Raw genomic sequence first — 13046 nt, 5'->3', positions numbered from 1 at the left:
TGGCCACGTTTTCACGGCGCACATCACCGAGCCTCCGCTGCTGGTTTCATAAGCAGAAATTTCATGCTGCGTGTGCAGTTCGTATTTCACAGCGAGGCGTGTAAAATGCGCTACATCTGAATCAGGGTTGAGAAGAGTGACTTTAAACGCGGTCATGATTCGAGCTGCGACGTTCATTCAGAGAAGAAACTGCGCAGTTGCGTTTTGGAGCTTGTAGTATTTTTTTACAATGAGGAGAAGGAAGCCACCTCCCAGCTCCAACCGTCGTGTATTAACAGGTAAGACGATGACTTTCTCTACTTTAACAGTTAGTGCAGTGCTACGATAGGAGGCTTTTCATCTCCTCTCCGCCCGCTGAACGGAGGTGTCATGTAGTTTAACGCTGCTTGCGGCTGATAGATTATGCAGCGACATTTCAGTGGAAGATGAAGAGCGCGTGGATTAATAACTACCACTTGTATAATTCCTGCCCTTTTCCGTTTAAGCGCCATCTACACGTGTTTAGACGCCGTTTTTTTTTTGTCTCGTCCTTTAGTGACATCTGTGTTCGTAAATGAAAGTGAGCAGCCTAGCCTACTAGTTAACGAGCAGTAGTGATATGAGTAGGTACTGAAGTTGACCTCCCCTGCCAGTAATATGGAAACTGATGAGATCATAGTTACTCTGAACTGGAAGCGAGTGGGAGTTAGCGATGTTGCAATCTCTCTCACTCTCTCTCTTTTTTCCCTCTCTCTCTCAGCTCACATTAACGGCACACTGTCCTTCATGGTGGCCTAAACACAGCAGTTTTGAAGGCACCCAGTGCGCCGCTTTAGTATTAGATAAACGCTTCTGAGCCCTTCGTGTGCTGTTCTTATATAAATAATTAAATGTTAGGTAATAGCGGCCATTGAATGAAACTCGGCCTGCTCGTGTTCTGCACTGAGCGGCGCATTTTCCTCCCCATATGTCATGTGGTGAAGTTGTGGCGGGTTCGGAGATTTTCCAGGAAGAACATTTGAATTTTTTTCTGAGCCATGTTTTTCTCTTCCTCTCTTCTTCTTCTTGCTGTACGACACCGCCCCCTTTTTTCCCTCCACTCAGTACCGCTCAGCGCCGTCAGGGGGCGCCTCGTCACCACACAAGACTTTCCTCCTGCGCCCAGCCTTTCAGCTCACACTGTTTTAAATTAAAGACTTAACACTGACGTGGTTAGAATTCTTTCTGCTAAATCATTGATCAATGGATTTTAGTCTCATTTTGCTTATATAAAATAAATATAGAATTCACCATTTTCAGTGTGTTCTTTACTGAGCCTCTGTTAATGTGCCATAGCAAAAATGCATTCTCTCGCAAACACTGGGCCTTATTCACCAATATCTTCCATAAATCTTTCCTAAATTTGTTTTTGTGGAAGATCCTAAGGAAACGTCTACGTCAGATTCATGACGTGTTCTGAAACCGCAGAATCGTTCACACCTTTGTGCTCTTGAGTGTGTGTAGATTCTGTTCTTACCTAAGAACAAAACCCAAATAAGAAAACACTGGTGAATGTCAGAATCTTTGTGTAAACTGCACAAGTGGGTTTTAAGAAGAAATTTCTTCTTAAGAACAGTAGGTGAATGTGGCCCATTGTGCATTTTCTTGTAAAATGCATTGTATTTGTATTGTAGGGAACGCAAAATCATTGTGAGGGAACTACATTTTAATTATTATGCAAAAGATCTAAACAAAGGACTATAAATGCCTCATTTGATGCTGATAATTAATGTCCCAATTAATACAGCACAGTTTATCTGTTCATCATGGGCTGTAATCTTTTGTTCGTTTACTGATAAGTCACATTTTGTCCACATGTACACCCACAGTCCACTTTATTACAAACACCTACAGTGCTCTAAAAAAAGTATTTTTTCCCCAATTCCCAATTTCTTCTTTTTTCATAAATTTGTCACACTTGAATGTTTTAGAAGCGCCCCACCGCGACCCAGAAGGATAAGCGGTTTAGATTATGTGTGATGTGAATGTTTTAGATCATCAGACTATTTTAAATATTACACAAAGATAACCCAAGTAAACACACAATGCTGTTTTTAAATGATGATTTCATTTACTGAAGGAAAAATGCTGTTCAGCCCTATCTGGCCCTATGTGAAAAGTTAATTGTCCCCTTAGCTACTAAATTGGCCATTTAACCAAATTCAACTAACTTGGGTTCAACTTCTTTAGCCACACCCAGGCATGATTACTTCCACACCTAGAAGGTTTCAAAAAGCATCACATGATGCCACTGGTGTATTCCACCATAAGAAAATCATACTTACACCAACATGGCGGTGGTAGTGTGATGGTCTGGGACTGCTTTGCTTCTACAGGACCTAGACAACTTGGCTTATTTGAAGGAACCATGAATTCTGCTCACTGTCAGAAAATCCTGAAGGAGAATGGCTCCTGTCAGTTTGTGACGTGAAGCTCAAGCACATTTGGGTTATGCAGCAGGACAATGATCTGAAGCACACAAGCATGTCCACCTCTGAATGGCTCAGAAGAAACAAAATTAAGGTTTTGGAGTGGCCGTGTCAAAGTCCTGACTTGAATCCCATTTAGATGCTGTGGCAAGACCCCGAACGGGCAGTTAATGCTCAAAAATACCCTCCTAGCCAAATTAAAACAATTCTGCAAAGAAGAGTGTGCGAAGATTCTTCCACAGTGATGTAAAAGACTCATCGCAAGTTATTGCAAACAGCTGTTACTGCCAAGGGTGGCGCAGCCATTTAGGTTTAGGGAGGCAATTACTTTTTCACATGGGTGATGTAGATTTTGAATAAATCTATATCTTCAATAAATAATCATTTAAAAGCTGCATTTTATGTTTACTCATGTTGTCTTTGTCTTATATTAAAATTAGTTGGATGATCAGAAACATTTAAATGTGACAAATTAGCAAAAACACAATAAATTGGGTGAGGGACAAATACTTTTTCACAGCACTGTACCTCATAGGACCTCTACAGTAGATGTGCAGTAGTTCTCCCTGTCCTCAAAGCAGGCTGTAGGCAGAATAAGAGGGTATCTGTAAATGCACCGATCTGTAGTCAGCTGCCCTCTACCTGGTTCATCATTGATCGTCATCATTGGTCAGTGTCTGACTGTAGGACCACTGTTGTCCAGTTATATTTTGGGTGGTGGACCATTCTGAACATGGCAGTGACTGTACCCTGCTGGAAAAAAACAGCACATACCAGCAAGCGTTTCATGGTGGTCTAAACTAGTCTGGTTCTGGATTAGCTAGTCACCCCAGTGTGATTATGCTGGTTGTCCAGCATACCAGCATAAAAACATTGTATTGTTGGGTTTGGAGATGACCAGCAAAGCTGGTCCTTGCTGGTTTTTCTAGTAGGGTGGGGTGGGGTATCAAATTTAGAATCTTAATGGTATCAACAGAATTACAGAATTCAAGTATCTAAATAGTCATATCAGCATCTGTGAGCAAATAAGCATTCTTGTTCCAAAATCTCAGCTTCTGTTCGGCTGTTTAAATTACATTCCACATCATTACACATTGCACATTTTTAATGACTGTGCTTCTTGATTAATCTTCAGTCCGTTCTTCAGTACCATTAGACGTTTGATTCGACATTTTCACAAAGCCCGTTTCAGCTTTTGTAGCGTTATAGCATTTTGAGCATTATAGGGCTTGGGAATGGACGTCACGTCGTGCTGCATTATGGGATAGTTCCACCACGCTGACACGCAATTGCAGTTTTATTGTATTTCTTTCAGGCTTGTTAAGCTTCATATTGAACTAAATGAAATCAGAGTGTATCTTAACCAACTCCAGGGGGGTGCCAAACTATATAATGATAAAATAAGCCTTATTGATGGTCTTGAAGAGTTCGTTAGCTGGTTCCAAACATGACAAATCCACTAAATAATATTGAAAGTTTTCTTCCATTACATCTATACGCGCACACACACCCACGCAAACATTTTCTAAGCCGCTTATCCTTCTGGCTCACGGGGGGGTGATGGAGCCTATCCCAGCAGTCATTGGGTAGAAGGCAGGAAACACCTTGGATAGGTTCCCGGTCCATCACAGGGCAGATACACCAACATAAATATTTACATCTGTGTGAATAGAGTATAAAATGAGCTTTTCCGGAGTCCTATAATGCTGCGTTTGCGTGCTGTCAGAAACTGGGAAATACCAGTTATCCTGCTTGTAAACTGCGCGTGAAGGGCCAACAAAGTTGTGTTTACAACTGGAAAAATTGGGATTCTAGATGATACATGAGTTTATGAGATGTGAATAATGCGACCTTTCACCTTTTAAACAAGTGAGAAACACTGAACTTGCAGTGGATGTGAAAAAAATATATGCCTGCTGGGCTTCTATAAGATTTGTGTGCTTTTCAACATAGCAAGTAATAACCTATTCTCTGGAACCTTTCTGTGATGGGCGTGTCTATAAAGGAGCACCAGAGTGGAGATTAGTCATATATACTAGATGGCCTAACCATCTGGTTTATATAACACTGCAAAATAGTGATTATTATTGTTATTATAGTATCATTGTTTTTATTGTTGCTATTATTTTTATTATTATTATTTATTTATTTATTAAGTGTAGTAGTATAGTAGTAGTAGTAGTAGTAGTAGTATTATAGCAGCAACTAAAAAGTGTTCTTCATTGTGTAAGTACTACCACACACTCTAGGAGCTTCTTCAGTATAGAAGCAGGTTTTAGTGGTTCTCTCCTGCAGCCTCTTCTTTTTACCTCTTCACTCATCCTCAGTTCCATTTTGCTGATTCGTTCTTCTTCATCGTGTTTAACAGCCTCCTGGTCCACCAGGCTTGAAACGATCGCCTAATCCCAAGTCAGAGCGCTGTCAAAGCAAATGTACAGCGCTCTTTTAAAAATTATATTTTTATTGAACAGCGTGACAGATTTGACTGTTTATTCGTTTGGTAAATCAGTATCTGTGTGGGACTTTGTTGCTGTACAGCAGCAGAAACGCTGTGAGAGCTGTAACAGTGTGAAACTGACCGAAATGTGTCCAAACTTAAAAAAATACACTACCATAAAATGGTAGTGTACTTTGTAAATACACTACCATTTTAATAAATACAATACCATTTAAAATGGTGGTGTATTTACAAAATAGACCAAACAAACACGTTCCGCGTTGCTGGATAGTTTCTACCTGCATGCACCTCAACACTAACCAGATGTGTCGGGCAAACCGCGAATCTGGCAACCCGGAGTGACGGGTGACTGTTCTGTCCAACACGGAGCGAAACAGACGAATTAAAACGAAGCGCCTCGAGAAGTAAATATACGTGCGAGCGCCGCGCAGCGCGACCCGCAAAACTGAACATGTTTATGATGCTGTATGCACGTGGCGCGCGCCCTGGAAAACCACCACTGATTAACGTTGGAGCGACTACAGGCGGCGCTCAGCGGGGCGGTTAGTCTAAAACGCCATTTTGTCGAGTTTAGAATAGCTATTTAAGCTGTTCGTGGTCATGTTTTGTTTATCTCGGGGCGGCGCAGTTTGGTTGAATGTATTTGGAATTATCACGGCATCCACGGTATGACAAAGCTCATTATGAGAGAACGTTATACCGGTGTACCGCCCACCCCGAGCTCTTAGTGACCAGACATTCTCCCGACCCTCTCAATTACCCACTCCGGCACTCCAGCAGTTCCCTGCTGAAAAAAATCATAGAAACCGTTAAAAGTTTCTGTTGGCTCCTGGTGGTCTCCAATAGTCAGTAATGATGTTTTGTGTTTTTCTGATGGATTAATATCACAGTGTAAAGGAGTCTAATGGTTTAACAGGTGTTCTGAAACTAATTCCAGATGCATTTGTTCGTATCTTAGTGGGAGCTAAAGGTGTCCTATTGGAAACTAGTGGTCTGTAATGAATTGAAAACCATTAAGCTAATTCCTGTTATGAAACAAAACCATCTTGTTTTAATCCTAATGGTTCTATTGGTATTTTTTCAGGAGGGCTGACATTGTAGTGGCATAGTAGTGTGTTGCGCTGGTACAAGTGTATCAGGCACAGCAGTTTTCGCTGCAGTTTTTTACACACATCAGTGTCACCGCTAGGTTAAGAGTGGTCCGCCACCCAGCCAAAAGCAGTTCCGTGTTTAGAAAACTGACCACTGATGAAGGGCTAAAGGATAGCAGAGCCTAGTTGTGCATCGGCAGTTGGCCAGTCTTTCTCAAACTGTACAGCAGCAAGGTGAAGCTCTTAGAAGAAGTCTAATACAGTGGCCGGTGAGTATATGGTGAAGGGCTCATATCATATATTGTCTTGCATTATTATTTTTCTTCACTGAGGATAACTTTTGACATTTTTGTAGGTTTATGCACCAAACACAGTCATCATTTATTTTACATGACTATTATCAGCTTCTCTTTATCCCTTAGAATTAAACAGGCTGTTTGTGTTACCGTGTCTTTAAGACTGGTATATGTAAATGAGCTCTGTTCTGATTGGCTGTCCTCCATGCCTCATTCAGAACACAGTCTGGGTTGCAGACAGTCCAACCTAAGTTATACTGCAGTAGACTGAATGGAGCAGGCAGGCCTGTAGGTAAATGTGTTGGTTTTCCTGTATGTAAATGGGATGTGGGTCACAAACCAATTCAGAATGGGCTGTTTCTCAGCTTATTTTCCATATATGAACTATATGGACTGGGGAGAGAATGGTATGTTTTAAAATCTTAACAGTTTAGATGGATGGATGGATGGATGGAACCTTATTGATCCCAAAGGGAAATTGCAGTGTTTCAGTGGCAAGACATATGATTGCACATAAACTATGCAGACAAAAAAAAAAATAGACATAACTTACAGTATAAGAGAGTACAAATAAAAGCATATCTATTTGCATATTTACATAGCATGTAAGACAGATTTGTTGTATTTACATGATAGCAGGCACTAAGTGGTATAATTAATTATTAATTAATTATTAATAATAATTAATAAACATGATACATCCAACTCTTATTTTAAAAATCAGTTTTCTTATATGGGCTTTTCAAACACTGCTGTTTTTAACACACGTACTACATTTTTACACGTTATGTGCTAAACACTGTGGTATCCATAGGTACAGGATCTGTACAAGTATTCTGTTTCTCTGATGCTCTTTACCCTCAGGGCAGGTTGAAGTTTATCTCAGACATGGGGTGAATGTCCCTTTGACTAAATGCCAAGTTAATCTATTAATTAAACTCACCTGTTTTCTGACCTGCTGCTATCTGGCCTTCATAAATGTTTCAGTGTTAATGCTGGTCACAGTATTAGCAGGACTCAAGCCTCTAACTTGTTTTGTCATATTCAAACATTCTGCCCAAGACAAACATTTTAGATAACTATAACTATATGAATGGCTTTATGTTGCTTAACGGGAACTGATCCAGGATAAGACTTAGAGGAGTGAACTGATATGAACCGTACGTACTGCAATTTGCATCATGCCCAGCCGCAGCTCCAGTGTATGACTATGTGGCATTAAAGGGTTTCCTACATTGGGGTTATGATATTTAATGATATTTATCGTTGTTGTAATTAATTACAGTACTGTACAAACAGAGACCACACACTGTTAATTTCTATTCAAAATATAAAATAATACACTTATATAATGAAGGGGAAAGTCAAGTGAAAATAAGTGAAAACAGGAGTTTCCAAAACCACAGTACAAAAAATCATTAAACGATACAGAGAAATTGTGACTCCTACCAACAGTGCAAGATCTGGTAGACCACCAAAACTGTCACTATCAGATAAACAGAACTTAAAGCTTTCATCTTTGAGAGAGAGGAGAAAATCAAGCTCCACTCTCTCTTCACATCTGAAAAAATCCACAGGTGTTTCTGTCTGTTCTCCCACTGTGAAAAGACACTCAACACTATGGATCTGAAAGGATGTGTCTCTGCTGAGATGCTCTTGCTGAGAAAGAAATATAGATGAAAAACGTAAAAATCATGCAAAGAAGTTGTTGGTGACTGACCACCCCAGAGTCCAGACCTCAAGATTTTTACCATTTTTTTCATAATATTATTATTTTTACTTGTCGTGTTTCTCTGTCATTTTCTGAGAAATTAAGAAGTACTGCACATCACATGGTTACAGTGTTTTTCTGAGCATATCCTGGGTTTTGTCAATACTTAAAAAGCACTAATAAACTGCATGTTTGGAGCATGATTGGTTCTGTTTATTTGGAGTTAGCACAGTATAGTACATAAAACGTCAAATAGAAATGATAGAATTTGTAGTATTTAGTAGTTGTTTTTTTTATATGGTACTGCTGGTTCTTCAACTTACCAAACCTCATTAAAACTAAAAATTGTAATACTTAATGTTTCAAAGTGTCATGATGTTTTGCCATATTGCCCACCCCACCCCATCCCAGCACAGAGATTTCTGTTTGAAAGGTTTCATTGCAAAATTGTGTTGTGGATCATTTTTGAAAAGTTTCTTTTTTCATGACGTCAGTGTTTATACTGTGATTGATTAATGTGTTTTCCATTAATATCAGCCGTTATTCTTCTCAAGGACTCTGTATGTCTGAAATTTGTTAAGAATGGATATACAGCATTTTTCAGTGAAACTCTTCATTTTTTGAAAATATTAGTCTTATTTTATCGTTATCCCTATATAATAAAATTTAAACAACATTAAATCGTAAGTTGTCATATTTAAGCCTTTGTGACTTGCTTTGAATAAACACTCAACATCCACTAGATGGCACCACTTGCACTGGTAAGGTCCAGATAATTACTCCTTTGTGCTTCAGCATAAAGTAGAATGTTGCCAGTTTCTTGCAACATTCAGAGCTTTCATGTATGTATTAAGACATAAAAAAAACACAAAAACATTTTTCTTATTCTCATTACATTTGTTTCTATAAGTTGAAAGCCAACACTTCTCTTTGTGAGCTCTAATAAAAACAAAGGTCCAGCAATGGTGTTCATGTTATGGTAAACCCATCTAAAATATCTACCTCTGCTTCTTAGGTGATTTAAAATTACAGTTAAATTTTCCACAGGTATCAGAATAGTCACTCCGGTGTTCCAGTAAAGTAAGAAAAGTTCCTCACATGACACTAATTTAACATTCATTCTTTCCACAGTGGACGGTTGTCCAGCATGGTTAAAATTTGGCTGGCCAACATAAGAGTTGTTCTGTATGGTCAGACACCATCTGAAGCAAGACTGCATCCTGTCAGTCAGTTGGCCAAAGGGATGAAAGTCTGCTGTAAAAGAAGGAACAGAGCTGGATGATGCTTCAGCTCAGTCAGGATGGAGTTATCTGTGTGCTGTTCACCGAGCAGCTATCGGCAGGTACTGTTTACATCACTACTACTTTAGTTGTTTTTGCCATTGTTTTTGCCAAGTCATAGATTACACTAGCATGTTCCTATATTCTTTCAAAAGGTGGACAAATGTGCCTTTGTGTGTGTGTGTGTGTGTGTGAGAGAGAGAGAGAAGCCCAGGTGAACAGGTGCCTCTTTCAGCCAGTCTGTAGTCCTTATAAGCAAGGCAATGATTACAAATGTAAAGTTTTTACAAATTTTAAAATTTTGTAAACTGACAACTAGTTTCTGTATAAATATATAAATTATATAATTATCAGTTTGTTTCTTTTTTCTTCTTTGTATTCAGCTATTAAAGTACAAGCCTGAAGTGGTCAGACTAACTGATTAGTTTCCTATCTGTCAACACTTACTAGCTCCCAACTGATGTCAGACACAAGCTCAAATAAACAAGCATTGCTCACTGCTGCACTCCGAATGTTTCAGAGCACTGGTCAGATGTTAGACTTTCATAAGACCCGTGACAGGTTTCCCTTACATTTTCTGCTTTCCTTTATTTACCTGCATTTGCCTCCCAACTGATGAAAACACCAAATTCACATTCTGTTGGGATGTAAACATATCATTTTGAGAAAAGCTGTAGAATAAGAGCTTAAATAAACATAAGCTGATCATATAATAATTATGAAAAGCCTAGCAATGATAGGCACTGATGAATTGTCTTACTAGTAAATTTTACAAAGATTTGATTAAGATTCTTTAGAAAACAATTCCATGTATCCAGAAATCTTTATGGCAGGCCTAAAAACAGAAAACGTAAAATACAAAATGATGTAAGATCACATATTTAAAAAAAGGCATGAGTCTCATCTGCATAGTCCTGTTTTTGTGTTTTAGTCTACACAATCTACCAGTGCAGAACAGAGATTTCAACTCAGAAATGTCCTCTTCTTCAACCTCCACACCCGTTGCTCTCTCTCGTCACACGTGGCCTGTATAGCATGTGTGTGTCTTTGATTTCGAGCCAGTGAACACAGGAAGACACCTTGTGTAGTAGCACTGCTATTAAAAGGGCAGTGGTGAAGCAGTGTCATAGAAACACAAATACGCTTTGTGAAACGAACTTCTGTACGCACACCTGCTCCTGCACAGACATCATTTTGGGCTGTTTTCACACCTAGTTTGTTTGCCGAAGTCCATGCCAGAGTTTGGGCTTTTGTGACACTATATCTTTTTCAATGAGTTCAGTTCAAATTGCAGCAGCTGAGGTAAAATAATATATGCAAGTGTTCTTTGATTGGTCACAAATTTGTGGAGACACAAGCACTTTCTTACTCTCACATTTGGATCCATTAGTGCCATAACTTTTATTTAGCTGATCACAGTTTAGATCCAGATCCATTCCTCACATTCTTGATCCTTCCTATTAGGATGCATGAAGATTGCTGATACCTATTCTAACCTATCAAAATCAGCTTGTGATTTAAGAATGATAAGAGCATCTATAAAGAATCAAACAGACAGATTATGCAGACAGTACAGCGCTGATGTGCTGTTAAAAGAAGAAGAAAACATGCCATGGTGTTGAATTCCTTCGTTTGGTGCAGACCATCGTAAAAGTATATTCTTAATAGTAGCGAACTGAACTAGAGTTTGCTTGAAAGCAGACTGAGACCTACTATTTTTTCCATTCTGTTGTTTGATGCGCAACCCAGTGTTCACGCCTGTCAAAATGGGCTTTGATTAGTCTATACTAATCAAGGTAGCTGTGAAAGCACCCTAAAGCAGGCTTTCCAACTCTGGTTTTGTAGTATTTATATAGTATATTTTGTTGTTTTTCTGCTCAAACACACCTGATCCAATTAATCAGCTAATTAACCAGCCCTTCCAGTGCTGAAGTAGGTCAGTTAGAGCCAGAAAATACCAAAACGTCTGCCAGGATTGGTAGACATTTTGTGTTCTCTACTCCCACCTTTATATTTGAGAGCCACAGGAAAACAGTGTGAGTGAATAAAGGAGAAGAATGTATGATTGAGAGTTAGCTCATCGTTAAGGCTGCCGCTAACAATTAAGTCTATAATCAGTTTATCTGTCAGCTATCATTTAATTAAGTGACTGATATGAACATTATGCCTGCTGCTGTTTTCTTAGTTTGCTGTTGTCGCAGCACCACCGTGATTCAAAGTTCCATCTGTTTGACCAGCAGTTTCTTTTTTTATGGTGCTACAAAACATCAGCCTGCCAAGTGCTGAAGACATTGCTTTAAAATCCATTTAAATGCTGTACTTGAATGAGAGGGCTACAATCACGGATTCTGTGACAACAGTGTACAAGCATCAGAGCTTCAGTCTGCACTACTACGGCTGACTTGAGGGGTCCAACTAGGATAAAACGCATTAAAGGCATTAAAGAGGTCAGTGGCATTAATAAATAAGTAATTGATGTTGTCAAGAACTAATTGATTTTGTCAACTAACTGCTGTAGCCCTTTTTATGATGCAGGCCCGGATAATGAATTGTATTAAGACTGACTGAATTGTAGGCAGCGTGAGCCTATCTGGACTAAGCGGTAGATGATGATGATGATGATGATGAATTGCAGGCATACTGAAGTGTGTATTTTGCAGAATGGTAAGCATGGTCCAGAGAGATCTGAGGTAGATTGGATCCTGTTTAGATTGGATTTAGAGGCTTGATGAGATGTTTGTGGAAAGAAATCATTTTGTGAGAGAGGGAGAGAGTTATAGTCATGTTTCTGGTAAGTTCATGGCGTCACACATCTATAAATACAGACATCAATCACCGTGACAGCCTGCCAGTTATGCTCCTTCTTAATGCCAACTAGATGTCACCTTCACACACAAACACATGCAAATGCGTGTGCCTTGAATGTGTACTACATAAAAAATCCTACATGTGAACTAGGTAAAGTTAGATCACATTTAAAATGTGTTTTTTCTTGGGTTACCAAAACAGTTGAAATTAATTAAGTAATTTATCGTATTAGCTTGTGTAGTTAATCACATTTGTTTATTTGCTCAGATTTTACCCTAAACAGCATTGCCTTTTGTTGAAGATATATGAGTGAAACCCTAATCTTCACCAGAACGTTTCTTTCACCTAATAACCGACATAAATAACATGAACATGAACATAAAAATCTTACAATTTCCAAAGAGTTTCCTGTTTTCATCGACATCCAGTGATTATGTATGGATCTTTTTACCGAATTGGTTCAAAGTTAGAGATGAAAACACACTTTTTACTGACTTAGACTTTAGACTAAAATCGTTTTAGTGAATTTTTGCGAATATTGAGAATAAATCAAAAATGTGCGTACAACTGTTCAAAACACAGCTTTGAACAGTCGTACACACAAAATCATATTTTTATTAAAACAAAAAATTACTTAATTGCTGAAAATGTGTGTTTTGGTAGTGACAATTTGTTTGACACTGATTTTCAGACTTTGGGACACTTTAAAACTTTAAAACTTCAAAACAGTGGGATCTAACTGCTCATCACGTGGCCATGAGGGACATGGATGCAGTCTCACTTCCTGCTCTAAAATGCAGGGTTGTGGCTAAAATAAGGCTCTGCCTATAGATTAAAACTCATTTAATCTAAGCATTTTTGCAATAAAGTTTTTTTTATTCGAAAATTAAACTCATGATCAGTGGAAATCTTTTAACTTTAAAAGAAGTCAAAAAGATCTAGAAAATGGAAAAAA

At 38.7% G+C, this 13046-nt stretch overlaps 1 protein-coding gene across 2 annotated transcripts in view; it reads left to right on the top strand.

Annotated features, from left to right (window-relative positions):
• Nucleotides 1-202: 202 nt before the first annotated feature.
• The window catches only part of kdm6ba (lysine (K)-specific demethylase 6B, a), a 105149-nt gene continuing 92305 nt past the window's right edge, over nucleotides 203-13046 (top strand). For both annotated transcript variants that reach the window (XM_036596687.1, XM_036596686.1), the window contains exons 1-2: nucleotides 203-278; nucleotides 9135-9345. The gene's annotated coding sequence lies outside the window, so the exon portion shown is untranslated. The remainder of the gene's footprint in view (nucleotides 279-9134; nucleotides 9346-13046) is intronic.

Source organism: Colossoma macropomum, unplaced genomic scaffold (genome assembly GCF_904425465.1).
Source record: "Colossoma macropomum unplaced genomic scaffold, Colossoma_macropomum, whole genome shotgun sequence".
Lineage (NCBI taxonomy): Eukaryota > Metazoa > Chordata > Actinopteri > Characiformes > Serrasalmidae > Colossoma > Colossoma macropomum.
The sequence above is the reverse complement of the archived record's forward strand: the minus strand, read 5'-3'. Positions and strand labels throughout refer to the sequence as shown.